The 12030-nt window shown below is 57.5% G+C and overlaps 1 long non-coding RNA gene across 1 annotated transcript in view; it reads right to left on the reverse strand.

Annotated features, from left to right (window-relative positions):
* Positions 1-4842: 4842 nt before the first annotated feature.
* Positions 4843-12030, reverse strand: part of LOC114009932 (uncharacterized) — a 10014-nt gene continuing 2826 nt past the window's right edge. Inside the window, exon 3 of the long non-coding RNA XR_003551330.1 lies at positions 4843-5762. This is a non-coding gene — a long non-coding RNA (uncharacterized LOC114009932). The remainder of the gene's footprint in view (positions 5763-12030) is intronic.

A 12030-nucleotide genomic window follows, 5' to 3' on the forward strand; every position in this document is an offset into this window, starting at 1 on the left:
TTTTTTAATTTAAAAAAAATAAAAGGCATGAGCCAAAGCTCAGGATCCCAAGTGTCCCTGAGCTCTGTGAACACACGAGAATCCAGTCTGGAGAACAAGCTGGTGACGGGACATCCTTGTCTACACCCTGCAAAGGCCAGGTAGTAGGATCTCCAACCTCGGTCCCGATCCAGAATGGGCAGCTGGGTTTATGCATATGTGAGTGTTTGGGCTTTTTGTTTCTGTTTCTGTTTTGTTCTGATTCTCTGAGAAAACAAAGGTCCCCTTTGGGTCTTCGGGCTGGCCAGTGTGACAAACGGGAGAACCAGCCGTTTCCTCCGGAGGAAGACACGGTCTCATGCGGGAAGGCCAGGTCGCCTGTGCTCACTGACGACACCTACGGCCGAGCATGCCTTGAGTGCCCAAAGGGAAGGCCCGCTCCCAGGAAGGACAAACAGCAAGAAATGGACAAGACAGATGACAGCGTCCAGGGCTGCCACAGGAGGCAAGGAAGGAAGCTACCCTGGGAGGGTAAGAGGCTATGCTTGGAAATGCATGTGCCAGGGACCTCTCCCCACATCCGGGTGTTCAGCAGCCCTGTTGGGAAGAAGCCCATGTGTGGCCAGCCCTGCCCTCCAGAGTCGCCTGCAGAGAAACAGATCTGACCACCTGAAAGCCTTCCTGCCGTCCCTCACTGCCTCTGCCCTCAGGAGGGAGCTCAGCCCCTTTCACTGGCTGGCCTCCACACAGCCTCTAGACTTTCTTGGCCCCTGTCCCTCTGCCCACCTGCTGTCCCTTTCTCTGAAGACAGTCTCCAACAGTGGCAGGGCAGGGCAGATCCCATGAACATGAGGGGCATGGAGCTTAGAGCAGGCCTGTCTGGTGGAGCTACTTTGGAGCCTTGCCTGGAAGGCCTCAGGAACACCCCTGACCCATAGGTAAAGGCCTTGTGTGCCTTGCCATGTGCCATGCGGGCCAGCATCGGGGCCTTGAGGCCCTCCGTGAGCACCCCATGCTGCAGCCAAGCTCGCAGACCCCACCAAATGGTGCCTTGGCTTTGTGAGCCGGCTGTGGGCTGCATGCAGGAAGGGGCTCTTGTGGAGACGGCCACATGCCTGGCTCCTGTTCCGTGCCCAGCGCTGGTGTTCTTGCGCAGAGAACAAAGACCCGCAGGCCCCTGTAGAAACAAGGGAGGCTGAAAGCCGTGGCTCTCAAAGCAGACTGACTGTGGCCAGGTAAGGAATTGTGCATCTCGGCCCAGCACGCGCACGCCACACTCGCTGTGTAAGATGAGGCAGTAACTCTTCGTGCTCATAAGACTGAAACCAAGTTTTCAGGAGAGAATTCTTACCGTGCACCATGAACTGCAATGTCAGTTGTGCTAGTTCCTTTTTTCCAAATGATGGCTACTACTACTGAAATGACCCTAGGACCTTAATGGGTCACAGCAGAGTTTGCAGACTGCTCTTCTCAGAGCCAAGGGTGCTTAGGACACAGCCAGGGGGCAGCCTACAGCATCTGCCTCCTGCATTCTTCCCTGTGCCAGCCCTGGAGTCTACTGGGATGCTGGCCACCACCTACCACACTGACACCGGGGAGTCACCGCCCTTCACCAGCCTGAGCCTCAGGTAAAATGAGAACACTCTCACCTCCTAGGGTCATGGTGAGAAGTGAGGCCATGCACCAGCTAAGAGCAGGACTCCAAGGGCCTGCGTAGGCTGGGCAAGCCCCTGTCACTTTTTCCCCGCCATCTCCAAAGCTTTCCACCCCACTGCTTATTTGGAAACCAATGATAACTTGCCGCTGATTCCGTGTGGGGCTGTTATTCTATAACTGCCTGTCACTGCTGTCCCTGTGCCTCCCTCCTGCCCAGGACTCTGTCCTGACCCCCACCCACCTCCTAGGAAAATCTTCCTCCTCTTCCAGCTCTGCTCCAGGCTTCCCTTTGAGCCATCTCCTCCTCGGTCCCCTCTATAGTTTCGGGGCTCACGGATCAGTACAGTGAGCCTCCCCATCAGTCCCCACTGCCCCTGGGTCTGCAGTCTGTCTTCTGTCCTGCTGGGCACAGAGGACCCTTCCCCATGGCCTCTCCTCCCCGAACAGCCACCTGCACCTCCTCTGCCCCAGGCAAGCCGAGCATACCTTCCACGCACTGTTCTCTGCTGCCTTTGGGCAGAGCCGCAGACCTGAGTAGTCCACGGGTGCTTACTGCTTCAGCCAGTGTCAGAGCTGGCTCCGGTGCAACGCGGACTGGACCGGCTGCCGTGTTTCCTGAACACACACGTGTGCACCCTGATCCCGGCACTATGTACGTGTAGTTACCAAGTTACTTTCCACTTTTTAACCATGCTGGTCTTCCCATAACCGATGAAGGTTAGACACCAACTGCCAGCTGACTCTTGGGTCCGGCGGTGGAATGGTTTGAGACATACAACCTGGCAGAAGTTGCGTGTGAAAGGTGCCTTTCCCCACAAGCCTATCTCAGGCTTCGCAAGTCTACCGCAGCCCTGAGGCAGGAGGACTCTGCGTGGAACCTCCATGCCCATCGGACACAGACAGAGCCTGCCATGAACCCAGCCCTGGCCCGCAGAACTGACATTCTCAGACAGGACAGGCAGACAGGGACACGTGGACAGCCTCTTGGGTGCAGGTGGTGACACGGTACTGCTGGATGCAGTGGGATGGCCGTGTCTGGGAAGCAGGGGGTGGTGCTGAGGAGGAGCGTCCCCGTGACACTCTGGAGGATCCTGGCGCAGGACCTCTGGCCCTCCAGCCCTGAGCATGCCCCCTCCTCGCAGAGCCCAGAGGAGCTGCGGCCCGTCCCTGCACACCTACCCTTGCCTGCCCCTCAGAGCCGGTTCTGGAGTTCACCCAGAGTGCAGGGCCGCTCTGCTCAGTCTGCCCAATGGACCCTCTAAGCGCACCCCTGCCACAGTGTTGGTGAGCAGCCCTCTGGAGCCCTGGCCCCTCTCCCTTCACTTGGTCATGTCTGGCAGCTTTCTATCATGCTGTAGCTGCCCTGCTATGCCCCCGCTGTGCCAATCTGCCACTTCCCTCCCCTTGGGCTCCCTGCACAGGACTAGAAGCAGTGAATGCTCCCTCGTAGCCTTCAGCCCACCTGTCCTGCAGCAGAGCGCCAGGGCCTGGAGTTAAAGCAGAAGCACGGCAAGGGCAAAGGACGTCTCCAAACTCCTTCTCGCCAGACTTCACACGCTGTGAGAGGCCCCCGAGCCCCGCACATGCACACGTGCATGCACACGGAGGAAGCCGCCCTTGCAACAGCGGGTGGCCCCAGTGTCTACATTGCCAGCTCCCTCTCGAGCAGTGTGGAGGCCCTCCAAGGCTCGCCCTGCCCCCGGACTGGCCACTGGTGGCATCCATACCCCCCTGCATGTGGGCATCCCAGGCACCTGCTCTGACCCCCCAGTGATGGATGGCTCAGGTCTGAGGCTCACCTCCGCACCTGCAACCTCTGCTACCTGCCTACCTGCTCCACCTGGACATCGCTGTGCTGGTCAGCTCTTCATGCATGGCGCAAGCGTGCATTCTGACAATGCCATGGACTCCGCTTGCTCCCAGGCCCTGGGCTACCAGAGGCAATGAAGGCCGGTCACCACCTCCTGGGCAGAGGCACCGGACCTTTCCTGCTGGGCAGCGAGGGAAGGCGCCTAGGACAGGCGCCTTTTCCCCACCACTTTTCTCCCTCCCGCCCGACGCCAGGGCATCCCCCATGCCTCTGACTCTGAGGTTCTCTCCCATGCTGTGGTGGCTGCTGCATTTCCCTTCACTGTCTTGCCCAAGTGTGTTAACAGACTCCTTGCAGGACACAAAGATCCCCACGAGGAAGAATGCCTTGTGGGGCAGTGCTCAGGTGACACTGGGAGCCCACAGCCCGGTCAGCCTGTCTACCCCGCCCAGAGCTCACTAAACTGCGATTCCCACCAAGATGGTCCACGTGCACACCCACCCTTCAGTTCAAGACACACCCCGGAGGGCGTCCAGCCAAGCCCCTGTTTCCATGAGGAGACCAGAGAGGGCAGGACTCACTGCAATCACTCAGTGATTGGCAGGTGTGCTGAGGTGAGGGCAGAGCCAGCACTGGCCAGCGCTTGATCCAAGCTCCAGAGCTCGGGCTGCAGGCTGGGGTCCATGGCCCAACCACACCTGCCCGCACACCCACCTGCCCACTGGTCTGAAAATAAGCAGCATGACTCACCTTCCATCTCACTGAGCATCCACCATGGACCTTGGTACCACTGCAGCAGCGTGTGCTGGCCCCTGCCCCTTCACAGTCCTCCAGGGAACCCACCCTGCCATAGACTAGCTGGCCGTTGGCACCAGGAAGGGCACCTTTCAGGCCCCTCCTCGCAGTGAAGGCCACATGTGCTTTAAGAACTGGAGTGAAGACTGGGCTGGCCCTGAGATGTGAGATCCTAGAGGCGTAGAGGGTGATGTCTCAGCACATGGAGCTGTGGCCCTGCCATGGTGTCCACCACGCTGTGTACCCCGCTGCCGGAGGGCCTTGCTATGCTGTTGCCAGCCCACACTGAGCTGGAGGGGTCTAGATCCAGGCCAGGGGAGTCCAGCTGCGGAGACCAGTGAGCACAGGCTGGGAACAGGAGCCCGGGAGTGTGGGGCAGCCCAGGCTCGGGACAACAGGGTGCAGGTGCCGAGTCCCTGAGGAGGTGGCGGAGGGGCCTCCGTACCACCGGGGAGGGTCTGCAGCTGAATGCAAGGTGTGCCCGAGAGGACCACAGGCCCACTCCAGAGAGCCCGCCACCTCCCTCCCCAGCACCAGGCCCGAGTGAGTGACCTGGGCCCCGGAGAGGCCACAAGCTGGATGGCCTGAAACAACACACACCACACACGTTCTCGCAGTTCTGGGGGCCGGAAGTCTGAGATCGGGGAACTGGCTGGGCCGTGTTCCCTCCCAAGGCTCCTGGGAAGGCCCCTCCTCGCACCTTCCTGGTGGTTCGAGGTCACACTAACCTTTGCCGACCTCTCTTTGTGGCCACTCTGCAGCTGTCTCTGTCCTCTCCTCTCAAGGACACCGGTTGTTGGATTTAGGGTCCATCTGATGCAGTGTCACTTTGTCCTGACTAATTACATCCCAGAGACAACTTCCAAAGGTCACATTATGAGGTCCCAAGTGGACAGGAATTTGGGGGACACCATTCGACCAGGTAGACCCCCCCATTGCTCTCTAAAGAGAGGCGGCCTTCAAATGCCTTGCGTGGGCATGGAGACACCAAGACCTAATTCGCTGCCCGATCGAATGGGGTCAACAGAGCCAACTGGGAGTTTCCTGGGGTCTTGCTCAAGTTGGGGGCAGCGCTGGTGGAGGGGCAAGCCAGCCTCTGAGGAGAAAGCTAGAGCCTTCAACAGAAGCCGGGGTGGAGGGAGGGGAGAGAGAGAGAGAGCCCCAGGGAGAGAGCAGCCCCTACCCAGCCTCCCCCGAGTGGGCAGAGAGCCTCCTGTCTCTTCTTGTCAGGTCCCTGCTCCACCCTCATGACCAGGTCCCCTCCCAGAGGCCCCACCTCCTATGCCATCGCACTGGGCTCCGGTTTCAACATGGCATGCACACAGTGCTCACCACCAGCCTCTGCGGGTCTCCAGTCTCCTGATACTTTGTGGGAGCCGTGCTGTCCCTCCCCTGGGCTCCAGCTTGTCAGGCGCGGGTGTGGGGACCTCACGAGCCGGCTCCTCCAATACATCAGCTGTGTGCGTGTCCTGTTGCTTCTGCTTCTTCAGAGAACCTGGACTAACAGCCTCCAATGGGACTCCTGGGGGAGACAGAAGTTTGCCCATTGGACAGGCTTGGTGACATCTTTTGGGGCACTGGGTCTAGCTGAACCTTGTCCCCCATGGTCACAAGAACCACTCGGTTCACCTTTAAGACCATCCGAGAGGTCATCTGAGTTTCTGGTAATGTTTCTTAAACGTGCTACTACTTGCCCAAGAGTGTGAAGTCTATGAAAATTCATCAGGCTGACACCTAAAGTGTGTGTATTTTTGGTATGCATGTCACACTTCAATATAAAATTTATACTTATCAAAAGCGTTATGGTATGCTATAGTCAATGTTAAAAGAAAAAGAAAAAAAAAAGCCATGAAATGGAACAGGCTCTCATTCCCTGTTTAGGATGAAATTGGGCATCAGGAACCCTGCCTTCCTCTGGGGCACTCTGTCCGTATTTTGTGGGAGAGCAGTGCGTGTCCTCTGTCCATTCGTGGGCTGATCGTGCAGAAGTGGCTGCTTCCTTCACTGAAAGCAAGAACATAAAAGCGACTGCCTTTCTTGTGTGTTTGGTTTTTTTAAAGAATTATTTATTTATTTAATTCCACTTGTTATTATTATTTCTTTAATTTGACCAGACAGAGACAGTGAGAAAGAGAAAGGGAAAGCGAGAAAGCAAGCCACCAGGTCCAGGACTTGAACCGTGCGTGGTCCTGTGGGAGTCCAGTACCATTATCCACCATGCCACCTGCCGGCCCCACGACTGCCTTTCTTAAGTAAGTGTTGATTTCTAGACTCAGGAAAGAAAGGAAACTTTACTAGAAATAAGTCACTAATGTTTTGACTGTAGGTAGAGTCTGTCTTTTTAATAAAGTGGTTAATGTTTGAAACTATCAACTTTGAGACATACTTCACTTATACCCATTTGCTGTGATAGGAAAGTAAAAGCTACGCTCTGCACTCCAGCAGAGACTGCAAGGTTGAACGGTGCAATGGCAGGGAGGGCAGCTGCTGCTGCAGACAGTGCAGGAGGGTGGGGAGTGGGGTGGGAGGTGGGAGGGAGGGGTTGGGGGAAAGAGAAGCGTTTAACAGACTTAGAAGTAAAAAGGTGTCTGTTGGCCATAATGTATGCGGTGTTATCCTGACTTCACAGTAGGCGCTGTGTACATGCTGGGAACAATAAAGATGTACAGTGATTGAACGCAGATGTTTTGAAAGTAATTAAAGTACATGGAAAACAAAATCTGAGTTGAGTTTCTGTCACTCACTCCCGAAAACATTGCGATGGGAAGGTGTCAGGCTACACCGTGTGCTGACCGACTGCACCCACTGCCTGCGTCACCCCAGCCTGGGTCAGCCGGCCCCCGAAGGACATGAAGGTCACGTAACATGCATCAGGACCACGTCTGCACCCTGAGCCCTGCCCTTTCGGGGGTGTCCCTGTGAGGTGCCAGCATGCTCTAGGGCAAAGGACAGAAACCAGGTCTCTGATGAGACCGAGAGGAGACGGCGGGTGGAGAAGCCCAGTCTGTGTTCTAGGCCTGTCCCCCACTGCACTGTGGGCACACTGGAAGGTACTCATGCTCCCAAGGGAGTCTGGGCCACTCAGGTTCTGGGCACTGGACCCCTGGCCCATGTCCTGGCCCTCCCTGCAATGTGACGGCTAGAAGGCTGGGTGCAGAGCCAGGAGCACTAGGGACTGGAGCCCATGTAGGAGAAAAGACCCCCTTTTGCATGGACAGACGCCCAAGCATGAAGGAAGCCCCCAGTGGAGACAGGTCAGCCTTTCATGCATCTCGTGTGACCCTCTAGTCCAGGAAGTGTGGGTCTGCCCTGGGCTAAGCCAGGGTGTGGGGCAGCCCATCTAGCTTCTTGGTCTGGAAGTGGGTTTATGGGTTTATGGGTTTCCTGTGTGATCGACATTCCAGGGTCTAAAAATCAATGCCACCAACCAGGAGGAGGCCTGAGTAGGAGCCCACCACTTCTCGAGGGCCCCCCCCCAGCCGGGAACTTGCCTGAGGTGGGGAGGGGTTGGCAAGACCCCAGGATGCCAGAAGGTCGTGAGTCTGCTCCTCCTCTAACCTGAAGCAGGAGCAAGGCTGGGGTGTAGACAGGTGCCTCTGCCACCATCCTGAAGGCTTAGACTGAGATTGGCTGAGTCCCTGCGGGCCACCCACACTGTTTTACAGATGAGGAAACAGGCCTGGGGGAGGGGACTTTGGCCGTGGGCCTAATCGAGGCTGAGCCAACGCCCACCACCAAGGCTCGACCATCTCCCATGGAAACCCAGGCTCCCTGGCTGCCGGGCACTGGTGCTCACCAATGGCAGCATGGCTCAATCAACAGCCAGCGGCACCGAGAGCAAGAGGGAGCCCGTGCAGGCTGCTCTCGGAGGTGGGATGAGACCGGGGCCGGGGGCGGGGGAGGGGGGGATGTGTGGCCAGGGGCCGGGCCTTTCAGGACCTTTGTGTTACCAGGTGGTCTCAGGTTCTATCTTGCACAAAACATGGCTCCTAGGGTGTCCTGGTGTCAGTGACCACGCAGCCATGGTGCACATGCTTTTTCCAGCTGAGCAAGCCTGGGCATCCATTTGCCTGACCTGTGTGCCGGCCAGACCCGGGGACACAGGGAGCCGGTGCAGCCTACCCGAGCTGTGCAGTGAGGAGCTGCCCGGGACGCTCGGAGTGCCTTCAGGGCCCGCGTGGTGTTCCCAGGTTCAGGGAGCAGGGCTGATTGACAGCAGGCGCTGGGCTACGGCCTCACCTTCTGGAGTCCCAGTCGTTTCAGCTTTCTAGAGTACCTCCCAGGGGTGAGTGTTAGAATGCATGACTTTGTCCGTGTTCATACAGGAAAACAGAGTAGGAGCTGGAAGGCCTATTGCCCCGACCCAGAGAACCTCTGCTGACATTTTCTGTAATTAAGTCACCCATGCTCCCAGGATGAGAACGTGAAGAACGCAGCCTGCTTCCCGGAGGAGCACGAGTTTCTCTCGCACACACCGGGGTAGTCAGAGCTCGGGTGCAGGGTCCACGCCAGAGCCCCATGTCACTGCACAGGCCCTCCAGCTCCCTGATACCTCGACTTCCCCTGCAAAGAGCCAGAATGCTGATATCAAGTCCCAGAGCCTTCCAAAGCCTCGCTGAGCTGGGAGCACATGGGGCCTGGCAGAGGACTGGCCTCGTGGGAGCTCCGTCCACGTGGTCAGTACCGACCCGGAGAGTGGCTGCATATCCCTCCCTGCCGCTGTCTACCTTTTCATTTTAACCCAGAACGGGGGTCCGTCCATCCCAGTCCCTACAGACAGATATAAGCCAATCTCACTCAGGGCCCACCAAGTGCAGATAGACCCCTGCCCACGTATCCCCGTCCTTCACCGTTCCAAACAATGCCAGCATGGGACCAGGACCCCAGGAGTGCCGATGCTGGCCCAACTGCCAGGCATTTGGGACCTGGCTCGAGTCACACTTCTACCGTCCTGGGCTGGCATCTCATGTCCCCATACCTCTGCCAGCTATAGGGCCTCCACCCACTGGCGTTTCCTAGTCCGACAGTTGTCACCTGCCCATCTCACTGTTCCGTTACTCATGGGCCTCTGTGGGTTTATCAGCCACAGTTCCAGTGGGGAGTGTGTTCACAGGAGCCTGACTTGGGAACAGCCTTGTGAGACAGTGCAAGGCCCTCAAAGGCCACAGGGGCATGACAGAGAGGCAAAGATGGGAGGAGGGTGTCAGGGTACAGGGCCCATCAGGGATGCCCTGAGAGAAGAAACTGGAACCAGTCTGCAGTGGCTTCTTGGACCACCTCCAGCATACTCTGCAGAACCGTGCCTGCCTTCGGGCCAGAGCAGAGACAAAAATAAAAGTCAACTGGGATGTTACAACGGGCTTCTCTCGCACGCTCCTGTGTCAACACTCCACAGCCTGGAGCCAGCTCAGACACTGCTTCTGGGCCTTTGTGGCAGCCTGCAGAGTGGGGGCCATGCCATGACCCCCTCAGCAGGTTCAGCGCCAACCTCAGGGAGCCAGCAGACTTGTGCAAGCAGCCGGGCACCGTTCCGAGCCAAGCCCAGTGGGGTGCTGACGGGGCCAACCCAGGTCACCCATCCAAGTGACCACAGAACAAGGACGTCTTTCTGCCACCATATCATCACATGCTTGGAGAAAGTTCCAGAAGACAGGCTCCAAACAGGTTTCCAGTGAGGAGGAGGCAGTCTCAGTGGTAGTAAATCTTGTGTCCATTTGAGAGAGCCACATGCCCAGACATTCGATCAGACAGTAACCTGGGTCTTTCTCTGAGGGTGTTTTGGATGAGGTTAACATTCAAATGGACAGAATGAGTAGAGCCGTTCTCCTTCCCTGGTGGTGGGCCTCATCTAATCAGTCGACACCTCCCATAGAGCAGAGTACCCTTCCCTAAGGATGAGGAGGTCCCTCGTGCCTGCTTGCCTTCCAGCTGGGACATCTGGCCTGTCCTGGCCTTCAGTCTTGAGCAGACATGCCAGCTCTGCCCCAGCAAGCTTAGACTGCTACAGCTAGTAACCATGGGCCACGTGGCTGACGCAACATTGAAGTCTCATGGATCAGGAGGCTGGGAAGTCCAAGACCAAGGTGCCTGCTGACTCGGTTCTGCTGAGGGCCTGCCACCTGTGCAGACGCCAGCCTTCTCTCTGTGTCCTAAAGACCCCCTCTCTCACATTCTTCTCCTGAGGGCATCTCATTCGTGAGGGGCCCACCCTCGCCCTGGGTTACACAGTCCATCCTACACTTTCTGTGGGTTTCCAGTCTCCTGACACTCAGCAGGATCCTGGGCACCGGCTTGACAACGGCAGGAGCTGGGGCCTTCAGCCCGTGACCTCGCGGGCCATCTGTAATACATCCCGTTCTCGGTGTGTGTGCATCCTATTGCTTCTGTGTCTGGAGAACCTGGACTGTTACAGCCACCAAAAGGACAAGGGGACTCCCAGGGCGAGACCGAGGTTAACATATGCTGGCCCCTGCCAGATGGGATCCAACAATGGCCGCTGAGCACAGCCCACATGCAGTTCTGCAAACGCTGCTCCATCGCGTCCTGCCGGCATCCCCTCCCTCCTTTGGCTTGCCCTCCACCTGGCCGTCGGTAGCCCCCTCAGCCTCTGCTGGTCCCCCGAGCCTCTTTTTGTGCTCTTAAATGACATCCCCAGCCCAGTGCCCAGCTGATAACCACTTAAAGAGGTCAGAGGTCTCATCTCTCCACAGCTGTGTTCCCATCCCCCCACGCAGTGGGTGGTGCCCAGCTGAGGTGTCAGGTTAGGGAAAGGCAGGACGGGTGCAGAGCAGCCCTGGGGGGAGGCCTCTAACTGCTGGTGGTACACTCCAGGCTCGCCCATGGGAGCGGGGCTCTTGTGCCTCAGTTTCCTATCTGTAAAAAGGGATGTTGCAATGGCAGGTGTTCAGCGTCCCTTCAATGCTGTTATTTGTGGATTTCTCATTGGAGCTGAAAGGTGGCAAGGGAAGAAGAAGGCCCCGGCTCAGTGCTCCATGCGATGGGAGAAGACGCCCTGGCGACACCTGCCCCCGGGTGCTCACTGGACCTCCAGCCCAGCCCCAGGGATGGTTCCCAGACTCCCCAATGTCCCAAAGAGGACAACAGAGGTGAACCACAGGGCATGAGAGGACACACTTTCACTGACCATCTAGCCTAGCAAAGCTATTGTAGAAACGTCAAAAAGTAAAAATTCCATTTGTAAACAGGATCGAATTATTGGATTGTGAAACCAGGGCCCATGGAATTTGAAATACTTTAATATGAAACAATATCATTTGAACTCCTGGGCAGCCAAGGACTGGATGTAGGGGTCTGTCCTGTGCCCAGGCACGTGGAACCAGCCTCGGGATGGTAACAAATTGTTGGTCAGCAAGCAGGGCTGTGGGGCAGACGCTGCAGCCCTGGGCATGCAGGGGCGGCCAGCCTGCAGCCTGTGGCTCCTTGTCGCCAGAGTTTACAGTCCATATGCAAACAAGGTAGCAGCCCAGATGGAGTTGCTCATTTGAGGCAAAGGGGAGGCCCAGGTAGAGAAGAGGTGATGAACATTGGCGGGCGGGGTGGGGGTGTGGGAGCATCTGGGGGCCGGGTAAGGAGAGCCAGCGTGCCCTCGGGGGTGGGGATGGTGGAAGAATATTGAGAGTAGAAGCTCAGCTTTGTCCCGTGCGACCTTGGGCAAGTCAATTACTCCCAAGCCTCCATCTCCCAGTCTGCAGAATGGGAGTAACCACAGCCCTGCTCCCTGGCTGCTAGGAGGGTCAGCCCCCTGGGAGCCACTGAGACCGGTGGACAGG

This window comes from Tupaia chinensis, unplaced genomic scaffold (assembly GCF_000334495.1).
Source record: "Tupaia chinensis unplaced genomic scaffold, TupChi_1.0 Scaffold000671_1, whole genome shotgun sequence".
In the NCBI taxonomy this organism is placed as follows: Eukaryota; Metazoa; Chordata; class Mammalia; order Scandentia; family Tupaiidae; genus Tupaia; species Tupaia belangeri.